General features: G+C 37.5%; 1 protein-coding gene across 2 annotated transcripts in view; it reads right to left on the bottom strand.

Annotated features, from left to right (window-relative positions):
• LOC106081260 (protein O-mannosyl-transferase TMTC2) overlaps positions 1–20119 on the bottom strand; it is a 209406-nt gene that overhangs the window by 95894 nt on the left and 93393 nt on the right. For both annotated transcript variants that reach the window (XR_009397521.1, XM_059364451.1), the window contains exon 3: positions 15661–15699. The gene's annotated coding sequence lies outside the window, so the exon portion shown is untranslated. The remainder of the gene's footprint in view (positions 1–15660; positions 15700–20119) is intronic.

Below are 20119 nucleotides of genomic sequence, written 5' to 3'. Positions count from 1 at the left end.
GCATGTTTGACGAAACTTTTCTAAAATAGAACATTGTGCCTGTCATTAAAATTTAGAAACAGTTAAGGTACAAAAAAAATGTTAAATATTAAATATGTTTAAATACTTCTGCTCCTGTTGGCTTAAAAAAAACACACACACACACACAAGTACTCACAATGTTGAACCACCCACATGCAAACAGACACATTCCCCCATCATTAAAGTTATTTTAAGCTTTAAGATATTTAAATTGGCAAGTATGTTTAAGAGGACTTAATTCTGATGTATTTTCGACAAATTGGAACACTGCTTTTGCTTGAAAGGACTGGCTGACTGACACGAGGAATACACGAGTAGCTGGCAACGCATACCAGCGCATAAATCCTGAACTCCTACATGCGCGCCTTGTAATGTCACAATAAATACTTAACAATTTTGCAACAGACATTTTCCACCCATGCCCCCAAGGCAAGGACATGGGCTGACATTAGAGATTGCTTTAACATACTAGCAGCCAACAATCACAGCCTCGTCGTTTGCTATCTATCGTCGTTTTACAAAGGTAAACTGCTTTCTGTGTTTGTTATGTGTGTTGGCTTGCTGAAAGAGTCTCTGTGTGTGTGTGTGTGTGTGGCAAAAGTCCTTGCAATACAAACAATTTCAAGGTATAATGCGATTCCAGAGTAGAGATGGTTGTGGTGGTGGTAGTATTGGCGTGTGTGTGCATAGGTGAGTGTGTGAGAACACACACATATTAAAAGTAATCATATGTTACATAATGTTGGTGGGATTACGTGACACATTTTTATCATTCGATGACATTTTCTGGCAGTGCACGGTGCGGTATCTGCTCAAAAACAGCCTTTAAGTCTAAGCTATGGCCACAAGGAACTCGACTCGAACTCGCAGTGCTGCTGCTATGTATGTTGGTGGCAGATGTTGTTCACAGGGCACAGTGTTGGCATTGTTGTTGCTGCTGTCATCATTATTTCGGTTGACGTTGTTGCTACTGCCGTTGCCGTTGCCGTTGGAGGATGTGCAACACATAAAAAATAAATGCCTTTACATAAAAGGGAAGACATGTCAAGGAAAGTGTGTTGTGCTGTGCTGTGCCGTGCTGTACTGTCGTCGCCCAGTCCAGCCCTGTTTGCTCGAAGGGCTTTGCATAAGTTTGGGACATGTTTGATGGCATCCGATACAGGGCCTATAACAGCTTAATTAGGATTTTATTTTTAACCATATGACCCACTTTAATTGAAATTTATGTAGTCAATCAATTACCCAAAGTGAGAGCAGTGAAATCACAAAAGAAAGAAAGAGTGTTTGGCAACATTATGCAAACTTTGTCTCATGTCTACCCATACCAACCTCGTTAGCCATGGTAGGCCCCTAAGTATCCTTCGTGTGTAGCATTAAATGCCCCTGTAATAAGTTGGATGTTACATTACCCGTCACATTCATTCTAAAGTATGCATCGCCTTCCTGCACAAGGTAAACGTGGCAAGCTTTCCCAGTGCGAAGAAGGCCATTTCCTTTTCTGCTATTCATAGATGGTGGTTCAGCGGCTTCGCGCAACTCCTTGGATTGGTGACATTTTAAATTGGGTACATTTTATTCTGTTCGCAATTCCGTGGCTGTCGTCGCCGCCTCTCAAGTAGTTCGGTATCTGAGGCTGCCCGCAGTCACTTGTGTACCACCACATTAAGTCGATTGCGTTTTTCTACCTTTTCTCCTCCTAATGACATTCCGCTTATCACAACATTTGTGTTGACGTACTTTTAGTAACGGAATCTCCACAACCTGCGGCAGTTTGGTTGTCTTTGGACTGCATCAAAGGCAAATCTGACGGCTGGATAGATGGATGGATGAATAGATGGGTATGCTGACAAAGATGACGATGATGTTGATGATGATGGAAGGTAAATGTGAAAAATGTGTATCAGATAGTAGTTCAGAGGAAACTCTTGTGTGCTCTCAGTTTCCCATGATGACTCCGTAACTATGCTGCCTGTCATATCGATATAAGAATATTAAATAATGAAATGAAAAAAAACGAAACAAAATGAAGAAACTCCTCTTGCGGTCTCTATACAAACAGATATTACTGAAGAAACCCCATACTTAATACACACAGAGTAATGCAATTATAAATATAGTTCTTTAAGGCGATTCATTCAATGGTGACTTTGTAAATTGCCACAGAGTCAGTTTGTGTAGCGTTGTAATGAATTTTAAGAATTTAATAATGCCTTTCTTCTTCAAAGGACTATAAAATAATACTCTGCTTATTTTTGGTTCGCATTGACGAGCTTTGTAGCCACATTAGATTGCGTTACGGTTATCGAGAACAAGTGAAATAGATTTTCCATTAGTTTTCCATGCAGAACTACACAGACAATTCTTTGGTGAACTCTGTTTTCGATGATATGAGAGAAACTGAAAAAAAATTTATAAATTGTCATTAATCGAGGAATGATGCGTTGATTTGTAAAAGAAAAGTTTAAGTTAATAAGGATACTTAGATTTGGGACATGGTGAGAAAAGTGATAGCATTGCATTGAAAAGTATTCGCAAAAGTCAGTGACGTGTTGCAGTTAATGGCGACCAGAGTATTCTTTACCATTTTCAGAAAACAAGCATACAACCCTTGACTGGCATGAGATCTCTCGACACTAATCACAGAGTGTTTACACTAAATTAGTTTTTTTCGAATTAGCTATTCAAGAGAACAATTAGTTATTCATGCTTAATATCCCTGTCGCTCTCACATTCACTCTGAATTTTATGTGGTTTTTTTTAAGTTTATTATCATTAATGGTGACTACAACAAAATAATTTGGGAGATTAGTTCTTTTACAAATCGACTTCTACATTGTCGGTAGCTTAAAATGGATAAAGGTGTTTTCATGATTCTTAGGGGTTTGTAAAGGAAGTGATACACAATAAAAGTTTTCAACGCCAGTGTGTAAAAAAATGTCACTTAGTACCTTGTTTTTAATAATGAAAATATCATTAGTGTAAAATTGACGTTTTTACAGTATTTTGTATATCTTTTATCATACATTTTGATGGGAAGACTTCAAGCTTTATATCAAAGTAAAAAAAAAGAATGTGAAACTCTTTCATCAGAGGGAAACTTTTGAAAGTTATTAAAAAGTTAAGTTCGGCCGGACAAAACTTTGGATACCCACCACCTCGGGTATATATGAAAACCACCTTTCGTCATAGCCCGGTGAAAAATGAATAATTTATGCCACACATCCATATAGAAATATGGTCCGATTTGGACCAAATTTTCACGGACATTGAGTGGGCCCGAGACCTAAAATCGAGAGTGGGCCCGAGACCTAAAATCACTGTCCCAAATGTCGACGACATTTTAGACCGATCCGTCCATATGCGCCTTTTATCGGCCCAAAACCCTATATCGAGAGATCGGTCTAAATGGCAGCAATATCCAAATCTGGATCGATCTGAGCAAAATTGAAAATGGATGTCAAGGGGTCTAACTCAACTCACCGTCCCAAATTGTGGCGAAATCGGAGTCCTTAAATCGGTCTATATGGCAGCTATATCCAAATCTGAACCGATCTGGGCTAAATTGTAAGACGGTGTCGAAGGGCCTTACACAACTCACTGTTCCAAATTTCAGCAAAATCGGATAATAAATGTGGCTTTTATGGGCCTAAGACCCTAAATCGGCGGATGGGTCATATGGCAGCCGTATCCAAATCTGAACCGATCTAGGCCAAATTGACTAAAGATGTCGAAGGGCCTAACGTTACTCACTATCCTAAATTTCAGCAAAATCGGAAAATAAATGTGGCTTTTATGGGCTTAAGACCCCAAATCGGCGGATCGGTCTATATGGGGGCTATATCAAGATATAGTCTGATATAGCCCATCTTCGAACTTAACCTGCTTATGAACAAAGAAAGAATCTGTGCTAAATTTCAGGTCAGTATGTGTATTTTTAAAGACTGTAGCATGATTTCAACGGACAGACGGACGGACGGGCAGACGGACGGACATGGCTAGATCGTCTTAGATTTTTACGCTAATCAAGAATATATAAACGTTATAGCGTCAGAAATGGACATTTCGATGTGTTGCAAACGGAATGACAAAATGAATATACCCCAATCCTTCGGGGTGGGTATAAAGAAATATCATGTTTAAATTTTCAGCATTATTATTTGTGCCCCTAAAAGCTTAAGAATTCAAATCGAATCGCCCGAGCTTATATGGGAGCTATATTGGTTAGGTGAGGTTAGGTTGAAAAGAGGGTGCAGATATTTATCCGCACCATGCCACTATGGACATACGCCTAAGCAGTAATCGGCTTGTTGTGCGCTCTAAAAATTATAAAGTAACCTCTAAAAGGAAAATTTTAAGTTAGGAATTCCGTGCTGCTTACAAAATCCTTAATTGTTTTTAATACCAATCCCCTAAGTAGGTTCATGTCTGATTTTGTGTCTCAACCTAAATACCGGTATCTGTTGAAAAGCCGGGCAATGACAAAGAAAATGCTCCAACGTCTCATCATCTTCCCCGCATGCCCTACATAAGTGGGCTCGTAGTCCTTTGTGTCCCGTTATGATACCAATAGCTATGCTGAAATCCTTCTTGCTTCCTTTCAGTAGTAGCCTCGTCTTCTCACGATCTGGATCTACCGACCGTTTCGCTGTTCCACAATGCCGCATACGCATTCGTCGCCCACTCCCTAAACTCGGACTGTGTCGACCCGAAAGGCAAGTCGTAGCCTTTCGGGGTTATTGGGAGCTATATAAGGTAATATACCATTTTGGACTACACTCAACGAAATTTATCTTTAACAAATGTATTAAAGATAAAGACGAACAATGACATTTTCCGAAAGCTTTTGTCCTCTGCAAATTTCTAGAACATTTTTTATCACTACCACTAGCAATTATAAAATCTTATTTGTTAAGCTGTTGGAACCACTGTGCATCACCTTAAGTCTTTGAAGCAGTAGCTGCCTCACAGCTAGTCTGTATGTCGCCAGAGCCCTAGTAAGAGTGGTCCACATCGTCCCGCCTACGCCAAGACCACTTGTTCTCTCAAACTGTCCTAATACGCTTATATGGTGCACTTTTTCTCAACCAAAATACTGAGGCATACGTTTGCAATGCTCAAATCACGCTTCTGGACCTACGGCCTGTCATGAGGATAGCGCCTTACATCTGTGAACCTTTTCACAGAAGGCTGTTACGCGTAACTTCTATTCTGGACGTTTGTGGACATAAGCCACTAGGTAGAATAATCTCGTTGCCAATACTGGACCAGAGCTGCATTATAGAAGCCTATGACGCTGAATATCGAAGGCATTTCAACCGGTGTTCATTTCTTAACTAATTGGTGACAACGTTTTACACTTGTGGTGGCACTCCGAAGCTATATCAAGTTATGGACCACTAGAACCTATTATACATTAAAATTTTGAGCTTAATATTGGCTATGTTTTTTATATGCTTCAACAGAGTTTTTGAACGTAAAGTGTAAACATTTTAAAACATTTATAAGCATATTTATATAAACATTAGGAATTGAACAGCATATGTAAATCAAAGAAACTCATTTCGTGGATTTGCCATTGACCCCAAATGCCTCATCTCATTTCAATTGTCTTTATGGTCTTTATTTAGACATTTCCTTTGAAGTGTGTCGACCAGCTTGCCACCTTGAGTTGAATATTTTAATTATCGATATTTTGCCTGTCTTTTAAAACCACACACTCATATACATACACACACACACACACACACACACAAGATATTTCGATTGACTACAAAACAATTTTACGTTGCTGACAGCAAATTTGCAGTGACACAAGGCCCTTGTCTTTGCATGAAAAATTTATGAAACTTCATTGAAATTTTAATCGATTCTGGATTATTGTGTGCGGTTTTTCCAACACATTGACATTTATGCATGCCCAAGTTGAAATGTATGCAATATTCGGATCAATAATACATGCACATGTATGTGGGCAAACATACACACATGCATGCACACACCTCACACATAAGTAGATTTCAATATAGAAAACCTCAAGTTTTTTGCCTGGGCTTTTGTTTTTGGCCAAGTGATGGCACACGTCTATCAGGGCACGACGACAAGTGCTGGTGAGCAGGGCACAATGCATGACAAAAATCCAATCAAATATTTATTGTTTAATATGCAAATTACCAAATAAAAATATGCACTTCCTTCCTGGCGACGCTTCGTTGGCAGCATATCCATGGGATAATATTTAGATTGTTGCAACACCTTGGTAAACACACACGCACACACACCCACACACAGTGTGGGATGAGCAACTCAAACGGCTCTCTGATGGTATAACCAGGTATACGATTTCGTTCAAATGCAATTCAGTGAGAAACAAATAAGCAGGACTTTTATTTTCTGCGTAAACAAATACACAGTCTATGGCCTGCAAAAAGCATTCATGTATGGCGGAGAGTCGCCTGCCCTCAAGAAGAAATTTCTTGTGTGACAAATATCTATGCTTTTGGGAAAAAACCAAGAAACAAATGAAAAAAAACATTTTCTATAACTTTGCCTCCTCCCACCCACTGTTCCAAATACCAATGCACTTGCATAGGACACCGAGCGGCAGCGACAAGCATTAGGAATGATTTAACGATGGACATAGATTTTCCTCAATGCACATTTTATACAGCATTCCATTACACAAGAGCGCTGTGTGAGTTTTAGAACAAAATCACAAAATGTTGCCATAGACAAATTTTGTGTGTCGAATTTTAGATTTGTGGCAGATGTATTTGAATGGGGGTTGGCATGGGGGTTAAAGCAAGTCGAATGAACAAATAAATATTGTAAATGGAATTTTGTTGGTGATGGACAATGGCATGTAGATACTACACAAAAGTATGTAGCATGGATTCGAATTTAAGGGAAATAGCCACACCATGTTCGCTTGGATCTAAAATGAAGTCCTTGGAGAATTTAGGCTGTCAGAGACCTAGATAGGAGGAATGTTTTGGTATTTGATGTATATATGTTTTTGGCAGAGCAGCACAGTGGTCTAGAATAGTCATGCACTGAAAAACGGTTCCGAATTTTGATTGCGTAAGGAGGAGGTCATCTCATTCAAATTCTGAATGAGATCATGTCAGCAAAGATGACATCCTGGCTAATGCAGCAAAATGTGTAAGGTCTTCAGGCTAGTTGGAAACATGGGAACGATGAGGTGTCGCTTAGTGGCTTACCATTTCAGACACAGCCATAAAGTGAAGGTCGCTTGTGATTGAGCTTAAACTTTATTCGGACAACGCTTATCCATACAAGACAACACTTCTCCATTTTTATACCCTACACCACCACTGTGTTACAGGGTATTATAGATTTGTGCATTTGTTTGCAACACTAAGAAGGAGAAGAGCTAGACCTATTGATAAGAATACCGATCGAATCAGAAAGTGACGACTCAGTCTATGAGTCCATGTTTTCTTGTAATCAAAGTGCAGTTCGTATTTGTTGTTCAATCATCACGAAATTTTGCACATATCACTTCTTTGGTTCAAAGACGAACGCTATTGATTTTGGTAAAAATCGATTCAGATTTAGATATAGCTCCCATATATATGTATCGCCCGATATGTACTTAAATGGCCGTAGTAGCTACAATTTTCAACCAATCTGCACAGAACTTGGCATGGAATGTTTTGTTACTGGTTTTAACATATCTCCAAATTTTCATCAATCAATTTCGCGGATTGTTTATTTACTGATTTTAACATATGTGCAAGATTTCATCAAAATACGTTCAGATTTAGATATAGCTCTCATTTACATATATATTTATATATTGCCCGAATTTATAATTGTAGGGTAGGTGTAGGGTATTATAAATACGGCCCCGCCTGACTTTTGCCTTTCCTTACTGGTTAAACAAAAAATTCATGGGAAAGTGCATATAAGAATGTTGGACCATAACAAATCGATCTGAACCATATACGACATGGTTGTTGAAAAGCCTATCGTAAGTCACTATGTCAAATTTCAGTGAAATCTGATTGTAAATGCGCCTTTTATTTGGTCAAGACTTTAAACCGTGATATCGGTCTATATTGCAGCTGCATCCAAATCAGGACCGATGTGGGCTAAGTTGCAGAAAAATGTCGAAGAACACAACTCACTGTCCCAAATTTCTGCGACATCGGACAATAAATGCGCCTTTTATTAATTTTTTTTTTTTAAATTTTGGCAAAATCGGACAATAAATGCGCCTTTTATGGGCCCAAGAACTTTAATCGAGAGATCGGTCTATATGGCAGCTATATCCAAATCTGCACCAATCTGGGCCAAATTAACGAAGGATGTTGATGGGCCTAACACAACTCACTGTCCAAAATTTCAGCAAAATCGTATAATAAATGGGGCTTAATGGGCCTAAGACCCCAAATCGGCAAATTGTTCTATATGGGGGCTATATCAAAATATAGTCCTTTATACTATATATGGACAAAGTAAGAAACTGTGCAAAGTTTCCGCTCAATGTAGCTATTTTTGAAGACTGTAGCGTGATTTCAACAAACAGACGGACGGACATGGCTAGATCGTCTTAGATTTTTACGCTGAACCTTTTTTTTTTTTGTTTTTTGAACCATACTCAGCACAGTTATTGGAAGTCATAATAAAACACCTCGTGCAAAATTTCAGCCAAATCGGATAAGAATTGTGCCCTCTAGTGGCTCAGGAAATCAAGACCCAAAATTGGTTCATAGGGCAGCTATATATTGGGTTGCCCAAAAAGTAATTGCGGATTTTTCATATAGTTGGCGTTGAAAATTTTTTTCACAGCTTGTGACTCTGCAATTGCATTCTTTCTTCTTTCAGTTATCAGCTGTTACTTTTAGCTTGCTTTAGAAAAAAGTGTAAAAGAAGTATATTTGATTAAATTTAATTCTAAGTTTTATTAAAAATGCATTTACTTTCTTTTAAAAAATCCGCAATTACTTTTTGGGCAACCCAATAAAACATGGACCGATTTGGCCCATTTACAATCCCAAGCAATCTACACTAATAAAAAGTATTTGTGCAATATTTCAAGCGGCTAGCTTTACTCATTCGAAAGTTAGCGTGCTTTCGACAGACAGACGGACGGACGGACAGACGACTTAAAATGTCATGACGATCAAGAATATATATACTTTATGGGGTCTTAGACGAATATTTCGAGGAGTAACAAACAGAATGACGAATTAGTATACCCCCAACCTATGGTGGAGGGCATCGGCATTTTGTCCATAGAAAAACGTTAATTAATTTTTTTCTATAGATACAAACTCATTTAAAAGAGTATTTTTTTAAAACTTTGTCTTTATTGAAAATTTCATTGACTTTTTGTATTAAAATATTTGTATTTGCATAATTTTACTTGTTATTTATTTTAATTTTAACCTTAAGATATTTTTTTTTTTTTTAGAACAATATATTTGATGATTTTCGTCAGGAGAAGATTTCATAGAATGTTTTTTTTTGTCTCGGAAAAAATCGGTTAATATTTAGCACTTGCAAAAAATTTCATTAAGACTATCCAGCACTTACTGATTTAGTTGTTTTTTTACCACCCCTATTTCAGTTAGAAATATATTTGGATTTTTAAGAGAAATCTTGGCAGCCATGTCACCTGTGTTTGTTTATGAAATATAACTTGATTAAGATAGTATAGAAGGGATATTTTGACCGACCAGTTCTAAATACAGTTATTAAACATTTAAATATATGCATAATACAGATTCATCAACCTATCAAACTGCTTAAACTCTTAGGAGGCACATTTGTAACCCTATGGTGGTTATCCAATCATATGTTTAATATTTCCATTTAAAGGCCTAACGATAGGCCTTAGTTTTGAGTCATCTTAAAACTCTTTACCCATGTGCGTATTCAAGCGTGTATGTGAATGTGTATGTGTGTGTGTGTTTGTGTGCGGCTGCTATCGGTAACATCAACAACCAACACTATTTGGAATGTGTACATCATGATGCATGTTGCTTATTGTCATGCATGGCAACTAAAGAAGACAAAAAAGCAAACACACACACTTCGCACACACAGGACTCGGATGCTGGCGAGGCATGCATACAAAGTGTCATCTTGCATTTGACCTGCTGTTGGCATTTGCAATTGCCAATGCAATGGCTGTGCCAGCTCCTGTTTGAGTTGCATGCATTGTGTGTTGATGTTGTCGGTGAGTGCAAATTGTTGATATTCGGGCTTTGTTATTTGCCATTTGTGGCAGTGGGACCAGTAAATGTGGCAGATTTACAATATTTCACAGGATTACATACGTTTGCATGTTCCTGCAAACCGGCCCGTTCCCCGAATATTTTCTACATTTTGTATCATATGAAATACTGGAGTACGCAAACCTACTGAGTCCATTACAGTATGCGTTTTCATACTTTGCCGATGCTGAGCTCCCCCGAAACTTCACGCTCAGGTGAGAATGGAGTTTTTCAAAGGACTATTATGAAGTTTGTACAGGCACCGTTTGCTATTTGGTATCATAGAGAGAGACAAACTGTGTTCGTGTCATACCTAGAGGATAGCGCCAGCGAATCGGTTTTCGTGAATTGCAAAACTGAATCGTCTTTATTGCTCACCGCTGGATCATTGCCAGCTCGAATAAAAATAAAATAACCCAAACGTTATGGACAGAATACAAAGCAATAAAGACTGGCCAAAATTTGATTGTATTTTGGAAGATATTATGCGGTGAATGTTGTATCTCCGGCCTTTTCCGTTGAGCAACTCCAAGTAAATAATCGCATGTTGAAATGTTTATTAAAACAGTTTTTTGACACCAGACAAAATAATTTTATTTTTGCAGAAAAATAAAATGTTCTTCATGAATTGACAATTATTTTAAAAGTATTATAAATAATACTACTCACAGCCAAGCAAACATTACAAATAGAAACTTCAATACCAAATGTGCTTCTATTGTTTCCATACGATATTGACAGTAAAGTAACCAACCGTATTTGCTACGAAAACAATACCGAATGCAGAGGCAATGGCAATATTGCAGCCATGCTTCAAAATTCGATTAAAATCCCTAAAAACCCGTATCACCTGGAAAATTTTTGGTTCATTTTAACTATTTTTCATGATTTTGTGATTTTCGGATATAAACCATTCCATTAAGAACAAACCATTTGTTGGAAGGATGCACTTCTCATGTATGAAAAACACGCAAATTTATGCCGTAATATCAAACCCTTGCAATTTCTTTCAATACATGTGGTACCCAAATATCAAGTTTTTTCACCAGTCAAAGACTATTTATGTGATAATGAACGTTTGATTTTGGTATATTTAACTTCTCTCCTATCATCAACTTCATTTGGCCGACCTGAACGTGGCTCATCTTTAAGTGAAAAATCTCCAGAACGGAATTTGCGAAACCAATTTTGACACTGTCTTCCTTTAAAGGCTTTATCACCATACACATCTCGTAACTTTTTAGCAACCTGCTCCGCGTTTTTTCCTTTGCGGAAATAATAAAGTAAAATATGACGAAAATGCTCCTTTGTGGGCTCCATATTAAAATTGACGCCAAACAAACAAATGTAAACAAAATTTCGTGCACTTTTTTTCTAAAGTAACCTAAAGGCAACAGCTGATAACTGACAGAAGAAAGAATGCAATTACAGAATCACAAGCCGTTGAAAAAATTTGTCAACGCCGACTATATGAAAAATCGGAAATTACTTGTTGGGCAACCATATAAATATATATTCTTGATCGTCGTGACATTTTATGTCGATCTAGTCATGTCCGTCCGTCCGTCTGTCTGTAGAAAGCACGCTAACTTTCAAAGGAGTAAAGCTAGCCGTTTGAAATTTTGCACAAATACTTCTTATTAGTGTAGGTCGGTTGGTATTGCAAATGAGACATATCGGTCCATGTTTTGGTATAGCTGCCATATAAACCGACCTGGGGTCTTGACGTCTTGAGCCTTTAGAGGGCGCAATTCTTATCCGATTTAAATGAAATTTTGCACGACGTGTTTTGTTATGATATTCAACAACTGTGCCAAGTATGGTTTAAATCGATCCATAACCTGATATAGCTGTCATATAAACCGATTTTGGGTCTTGATTTCTTGAGCCTCTAGAGGTCGCAATTCTTATCCGATTGGAATGAAATTTGGCACGACCTATTTTGTTATGATATCCAACAACTGAGCCAACTATGGTTCAAATCGGTACATAACCTGATATAGCTGCCATATAAAGCGATCTTGGGTCTTGAATTTTTGAGCCTCTAGAGGGTGCAATTCTTATCCGATTTGAATGAAATTTTGCGCGAAGTATTTTATTATGATATCCAACAACTATGCCTAGTATGGTTCAAATCGATCGATAACCTGATGTAGCTGTCATATAAACCGATCTGAGGACTTGACTTCTTTAGCTTCCAGAGGGCGCAATTCCTATCCAATTTGGCTGAAATTTTGAATGTCGTATTTTATTCTTACTTTCAAAAACTGTGTCAAATAAGATTCAAATCGGTTTAGTACCTGATGTAGCTGTCATATGAACAGATCTCGTTTCTTGACTTCGTGAGCCTCTAAAGATCGCAATTATTATCCGATTTGCCAGAGATTTTGTACGACAGATCTTCTCGTGATCATCAACAAACGTGTTTATTATGGTCTGAATCGGTCTATAGCCTGATACAGCTCCTTTTTAAATCGATCTCTCCATTTTACTTCTTGAGCCCTCAAAGGGCTCAATTCTTATTCGAATTGGCTGACATTTTACACAGGTCTCTAACATACAATTTAATTGTGGTCCGAACCGGACCATATCTTGATATCGCTCTAATAGCAGAGCAAATCTTTTATTTTTTCCTTTTTTTGCCTTAGAAGAGATACCGCGCATAACTCGACAAATGCGATTTGGTGAAGGGTATATAAGATTCGGCCCGGCCGAACTCTTACATATCTTCCACCTTGAAGTAAACGATTTGATCCAAATTTGCATTACTTTCAAATGGGAGGCATAGGGGTTTACGTTTGGTGTAGTGCCCATATAAACTTATCTCCCTCATTGCCTTCTGGTAGAAACGGAAGGCTTTTTCCCATCAGATTAAATGAAAAATGTTGCCCCCGTATTTTCTATATGATATACTACCTATGGCGCTGAACGCTTGGTACGAATCCTGGCTAGACCATCAAACAAAATGTTCAGCGGTGGTTATATAATTCTGGGAACATTTATGAGACACTAAGCTATGTAAAAACTTAAAGGAGGTGTCGCATTGCGACAAAACTTGAATCGGACAGCACTCATTGATGAGAATTTGCCCCTATTCCTGATTGGGTCTTAAGCCCATAAAAGGCGCACTTAATTACCTGATTTCGCCGAAATTAGACACAGTGGGTTGATGTAAGGCAACCGTTATCCGACCCGAATATAGTCTAGGTCGGTCCATATTTAGATAAAGCTGCCATATATACATACATAAGGTCTTAGGCCCTTAAAAAACATGTGTCTCATCCGATGTCGCTGGAATTTGAAACTTGCCACTGTGGCCTAGGTGTATGTTCATAGTGGCATGGGGTGGATTAATATTCTATCCCTCATTTCATCCTAACTAAAACTTACCTATATTAAGACTCCTGACATCCAACCGAAATATGGTCCATATCGGATGCCACGTAAACCGAACAGCCTACTTAGGGTCTTAAACCTATAAAAGCCGCATTTACTACCGAATTTCCTAATTTGAATCAGTGAGTTGTATTAAGACTCCCGTCATCTGACCCAAATATGGTCCAGATTAGACAATACTAAAACATAGTTGCCATATAGACCGAGCTTCCAATTTAAGGCCTGAATCCAACAAAAAGTGGATTTATTGCCCGATTTCGCTGAACCTGTGGCATGTATAAGATTTCTCTGAACTTAAATCAAATGTGATCCAGACCAAACCATATTTGGACATAACTATGGAGTTATCATAAAATAGAGTGAATAATATGCCAATAGTGTTGGGTATCCAAAGTTCGGTACGGCCAAACTTACACATTTTTTTTTTCTTTTTTTTTCTTTTGTTATTATCAAAGAGAAAGATTCGGTCTTCGTTCACTTAAGTTCATGCAGATCTTTTGTTTTCGAACTAAAATTTGTCGATATTTTTCATGTGTCCCACATTGTCACGTTTCCCCAAACTCATGCCATAATACTTTGGGACCCCCCGCATTTGTTAATTTGCCTCATAGAACGAAGTCCAGAGTGATGCCCAGCACCTATATAACTGGACTCATGTTGTTGTCGTCGGCAACAACATTGCCATCGTATATTGACAATTTATTCATTACTTTATAAAACACAAACACAGATATTTCACTTTTCTCTCTCGTACGTCGTGATTCAAGCAACTACCTATGCTGTGCTGCTCCTATTGCAAAAAACAATTCGTGCCATTGACTGCCTACAACCATTGAGTGGACTTTGCAGGGCGTTTTGGGTATTTTGTTGCACCGCTTCACCGTGATCCTTCTCTGAGCTGCCTCATGAATACAGGAGCGGGCGTTGGGGTGAACGTGTTTGTTTATAAATGTATGTCATGCTGCATACGTGCACATATGTACATCTCAATCGCATGCAGTGAGTATGTGTTGCATAAACATATACAAGTGTAAGTGAATACATGCACACACATGCAATATTCAAAAGGATACATCCATATGTGTGATTATGCATGGACAGTTAGCTATCTGTGTTTGCACATTCGTGCGTGTGGGCCAGATATTGTTCATTGAGGGTTGTTGTTTATTTCATACCCAACCGTTTTTAATTGACGTTTAGTTCCACACACACACACACACACACACACAGACAGATACACAACCTCATACACACTGATTCGCTGATTGCAAATGTGCATGGGCAGCAGCAGGAACAGGGGACTAGCCGGAGTCAGTTGTTTGTTGTTTCAGTTTCTTTTAGGAATAAACGCAACGAATTTTCAGTTTATTTTTATTTGCTCACAGAGAAAAACAGATACGACATCGATGTTTTGTTTACCCAATTCCAACGATAAATGAAATGAATGCATGCGAGTGTGTGTGTAGTTGTGTAGTTGCCAACTTAATGGCATTTTTCAAATTAAACTTCAATCGTTGAACACTGTAAATCGAAGTGGTTTTTATGGTTGTCCTTCATTAGAGGTCGTTTGTCACCGATATAGATACATTGACAACATACTCTCATCAGTTGTATGCTTCTGGGAAAAATAAATCTCTGAAAGTGTGCGGTTTTTTTTTAGCTTAATGAGAATATTCTAAAAAAATTAAATAATTTCAAACTAAAATCTCCTCTTTTCCAGAGAAATAGTCTTTAGCATTAGTCAGCTGATAAAGCCCCTATCCTTCTTAAAATTTCTGGGGTAATGGTTCTTTGTGAATCAATCCAACTTTTCTATTTTTTTTTCCCTATAATTCCTTTTACGATGGGTCATAACGATTAGAGTATGCATCATCAAATGTTCGTTCTTAGAAATATGCTTTTTAGGATATTGGTTCTGTTGTCATCATCCAAAATAAATTATTCAACTTGTTTGGAGGTTGGGAGATCTATGCAAATTCCGTTTGATTGCCATGATACTTACTTGATGATAAATTTGTTCGAGTATGTTTAACATGAGTATCTGCAAAAAAGAAGAGTAAAAATAACAAGAAATCGATTAATATTTAATAAACACCCCATATCAAAGCTACAAACAAATATTTATATATAAGCGCTACTATCAATGAAAAAGCAGATTTTTCCTTTCTTTGGTATGAATGCAGCAGAAAGGCATTAATCAATATCAACTTACAACAATAGATTTGAAATTTCGCTACCATGATGCCCGCTGCCATGCACTCACCCACATTCAAAATCAATGGAGTCTGAGAAAGACAATGAAAAATGGAAAGAGATCGAAAAGGATTTCCATTACAACATTGGCCCCAAATGCCAATGGCGTTGAAATTTTCGCGCACGGCAAACATTGCGGGATGGGTGGCATGTAGAGGTAATGTGGGGTACATTCCCGTGTGTTGCAACATCATTTTTGTGTTTATTAGGCTGTGTTTGTTTACTTGTGTGTGTGAGTGTATGTATTGCTAACAAAGGTTGAAAAAATAAGGCAAATAGCAAAGAACCGTAAAAAGTTTAATTGCTTTCATAAAATTTTTGCACGGTTTATACGAGCATACCAAATCGGTTTTATGAGCTTAAGTATGGTAAGTGAACAATGAAATTTAAATCAGTAGGAAGGAATAAAACAACTGCCACCCCTGCTGGAAGTTATGAATCCTTTGCCCAGAGGAACTTTAATACGAAAAAAAAAAAAATATTTTCTTTCATATGCTTTTAAAGATTTCAAAAGTTTGAGGCGAAGCACATAATAAAATTTAAGAGCAAAATTGAATCACCAAAGAGTTGCAAAAAATTCATAATTTATGAATCAAGGTTAAACAAAGTCTATGAAAATTAATTGAAATGTTCCCGGGCATAGTGTAGGGAAGGAAATTTCTCATAAAAATGCAACCGACATTGGTAGGTATGAATCGAAATAATAACAGAAAATATTACAGAGGAATCAAAATTGTGTAAATGATTCTCATTGAAAAGAATCAAACCATGCATTAATTATCATATGCTTCTAAACGATTTCTATACTTTTATATTTTGATGAAATTGTATTACACATGTTCAAGGAAAAACAAACATTGATCGGAGCAGAGAGGATAAAATAACTACGGTTGATATACATATATGGATGCTGTACTAAATCTAGTCAAGTTTGTTTTTCTGCAAAAATTATTTGGATATCGAATAGAATATCTCCTGCAAGATTTTGTTATTGTCATTTCAGCTGTAACAAGTAAAAAGGCGTTAAGTAACCTTTCGTCAAATCCGGTGAAAAATTCATACCTTAGCAGCTATATCGAAATATGTTCCGATTAAGACCAAACACTTGTAAGTACAAGTTAATGTTCACCGGTGTATAACAAAATATTGGTGTTTTAAGTAGCAATATCTAAAAATAAACCTATCTGAACAATATACGACACGGACGTCGAAAATCCTAATATAAATCACTGTGTCAAATTTCAGTGAAATCGGATTATAAATGCGCCTTTTATGGAGCCAAGATTTTAAATCGAGATATCGGACTATATACCAGCTATATCCAAATCAGGACCGATTTGGGCCAAGTTTCAGAAAAATGTCGAAGAGCCTAACATAACTCACTGTCATAAATTTCGGTGAAATCAGACAATAAATGCGCCTTGAATGACCCCAAAACCTCAAATCGGAGGATATGTCTATATGGCAGCTATATCCAAATCTGGACCGATCAGCGCCAAATTGAAGAAGGATATCGAAGGGCCTTACACAACTCACTGTCCAAAATTTTGGCAAAATTAGCCTTTTATGGGCGCAAGACCTTAAATCGAGAGATCGGTCTGTATCAAGCTATATCCAAATCTGTACCGATCTGGACCAAATTAAAAAGGATGTCAATGAGCCTAATACAACACACTGTCAGCAAAATCGGATAATAAATATGGCTTTTATGGGCCTAAGACCCTAAATCGGAGGATCGGTCTATATGGCAGCTATATCCAAACCTGAACCGATCTGGGCAAAATTAAGGAAGGATATTGATGGAGCCTAGCACAACTCACTGTCCTAAATTCCAGCAAAATCGGATAATAAATATGGCTTTTATGGGCCTAAGACCCTCAATCGGAGGATCGGTCTATATGGCAGCTATGTCCAAATCTGGACCGATCTGAGCCAAATTGACGAAAGATGTCGAAGGGCCTTACACAACTCACTGTCCTAAATTTCAGCAAAATCGGATAATAAATATGACTTTTATGGGGTTAAGACCCTAAATCGGCAGATCGGTCTATATTACAGCTATATCCAAATCTGGATGGATCTAGGCCAAATTAAGGAAGGATGTCGAAGGTCCTTACACAACTCTCTGTCATAAATTTCAGCAAAATCGAATAAAAAATGTGTTTTTTTATGGACCTGAGACCCTAAATTGGCCGATTGGTCTATGTGGAGGCTATATCAAGATATAGTCCGATATAGCCCATCTTCGAACTTAATCTGCTTATGGACAAAAAAAGAATCTGTGCAAAGTTTCAACTCAATATCTCTATTCTTAAAGACTGTAGCGTGATTTCAACAGACAGACGGACAGACGGACGGACATATCTAGATCTTAGATTTTAACGCTGATATATACTTTATAGGGTCGGAAAAGGATATTTCAATGCGTTGCAAACGGAATGACAAAGTGAATATACCCCCATCCTTCCGTGGTGGGTATAAAATTGGATATAGGATAAATGATATACATGGATAATATATATGGGTGCTGAACTGATTTTGATAACATTTTGCTTAGTTGTGTAAAATTGGAGCAAAGCGTTGGCTGCTGAAGCCAAAAAGGTTACATCGTATATAACATATGAGATAGTTATAGGAGCTATATACATATATCTAGATATTAACCGATTTTTTTCAAAATTAAAAAGAGGTTTGTCCTTCGTCCAAAAAAGTGACACTTGCAAAATCGTATGGCAATCTGACCAAAAATTCGATCTGTATATTTCAAATCAAGTCCAGAATAATTTGGTACCATGCTCCACATTAGCGGTGTAAAAATACGTATGGTAATATTTTACAAGACAAAGTCCAATTAGGAGGTGATTGGTAGTCGATCGATAAAGCTTATAAGGATCTAGAAAAACATCATGGCGCTTAGAAAAACTGCTATGTTATGTTGTTATTCGGCCGCAACTACTTTATGAGTACAATGGGGCGTATGCGCTTTGGCTTTAAATGCCTCAAGATAACGTATACGCACTGAATCACATAGGAGTATAAATAATTTGTTATAAAATTAAATAAAGAAAGTGGAAACTGAATATGGAAAAGTCACAATAAAGTTTTCGCAATTGTTTTTAATAATTTTTAAACAATAATTTCAAGTAAAAGCGTGCTAAGTTCGGCCGGGCCAAATCTTATATACCCTCCACCATGGATCGCATTTGTCGAGTTCTTTTCCCGGCATCTCTTCTTAGGCAAAAAAAGGATATAAGAAAAGATTTGCTTTGCTATTAGAGCGATATCAAGATATGGTCCGGTTTGGACCACAATTAAATTATATGTTGGAGACCTGTGTAAAATGTCAGCCAATTCGAATAAGAATTGCGCCCTTTGTGGGCTCAAGAAGTAAAATAGAGAGATCGATTTATAGGGGAGCTGTATCGGGCTATATACCGATTCAGACCATAAAAAACACGTATGTTAATGGTCATGAGAGAATCCATCGTACAAAATTTCAGGCAAATCGGATAATAATTGCGACCTCTAGAGGCTCAAGAAGTCAATATCCCAGAGCGATTTATATCGCAGCTATATCAGGGTATGGACCGATTTGAACCATACGTCCTAAAGTTATTGGAAATTATATCAAAACACTATGTGCAAAATTTGAGTTAAATTGGATGAGAATTGCGCCTTCTAAAAGCTCAAGAAATCAAGACCCAAGATCGGTTTATATAGCAGCTATATCAGATTATGGATCGATATGAACCATCATACGCACAGTTGTTGAAAGTGATATCAAAACACTATGTGCAAAATTTCAGTCAAATGGGATAAGAATTGTGCTTTCTAGAGGCTCAAGAAGTCAAGACCCAAGATCGGTTTATATGGCAGCTATATCAGGTTATGAACCGATTTGAACCAATTTTGCCACAGTTGTTGGATATCATAACGAAATACTACGTGCAAAATTTCATTCCAATCGGATAAGAATTGCGCACTCTAGAGGCTCAAGAAGTCAAAACCCCAGATCGGTTTATATGACAGCTATATAAGGTTATGGACCGATTTGAACCATACTTAGCACAGTTGTTGGATATAATAACAAAACACGTCGTCCAAAATTTCATTCCAATCGGATAAGAAATTCGCACTCTAGAGGCTCAAGAAGTCAAGACCCAAGATCGGTTTATATGGCAGCTATATCCGGTTATAAACCGATTTGA

This window comes from Stomoxys calcitrans, chromosome 3 (assembly GCF_963082655.1).
Source record: "Stomoxys calcitrans chromosome 3, idStoCalc2.1, whole genome shotgun sequence".
Lineage (NCBI taxonomy): Eukaryota > Metazoa > Arthropoda > Insecta > Diptera > Muscidae > Stomoxys > Stomoxys calcitrans.
The sequence above is the reverse complement of the archived record's forward strand: the minus strand, read 5'-3'. Positions and strand labels throughout refer to the sequence as shown.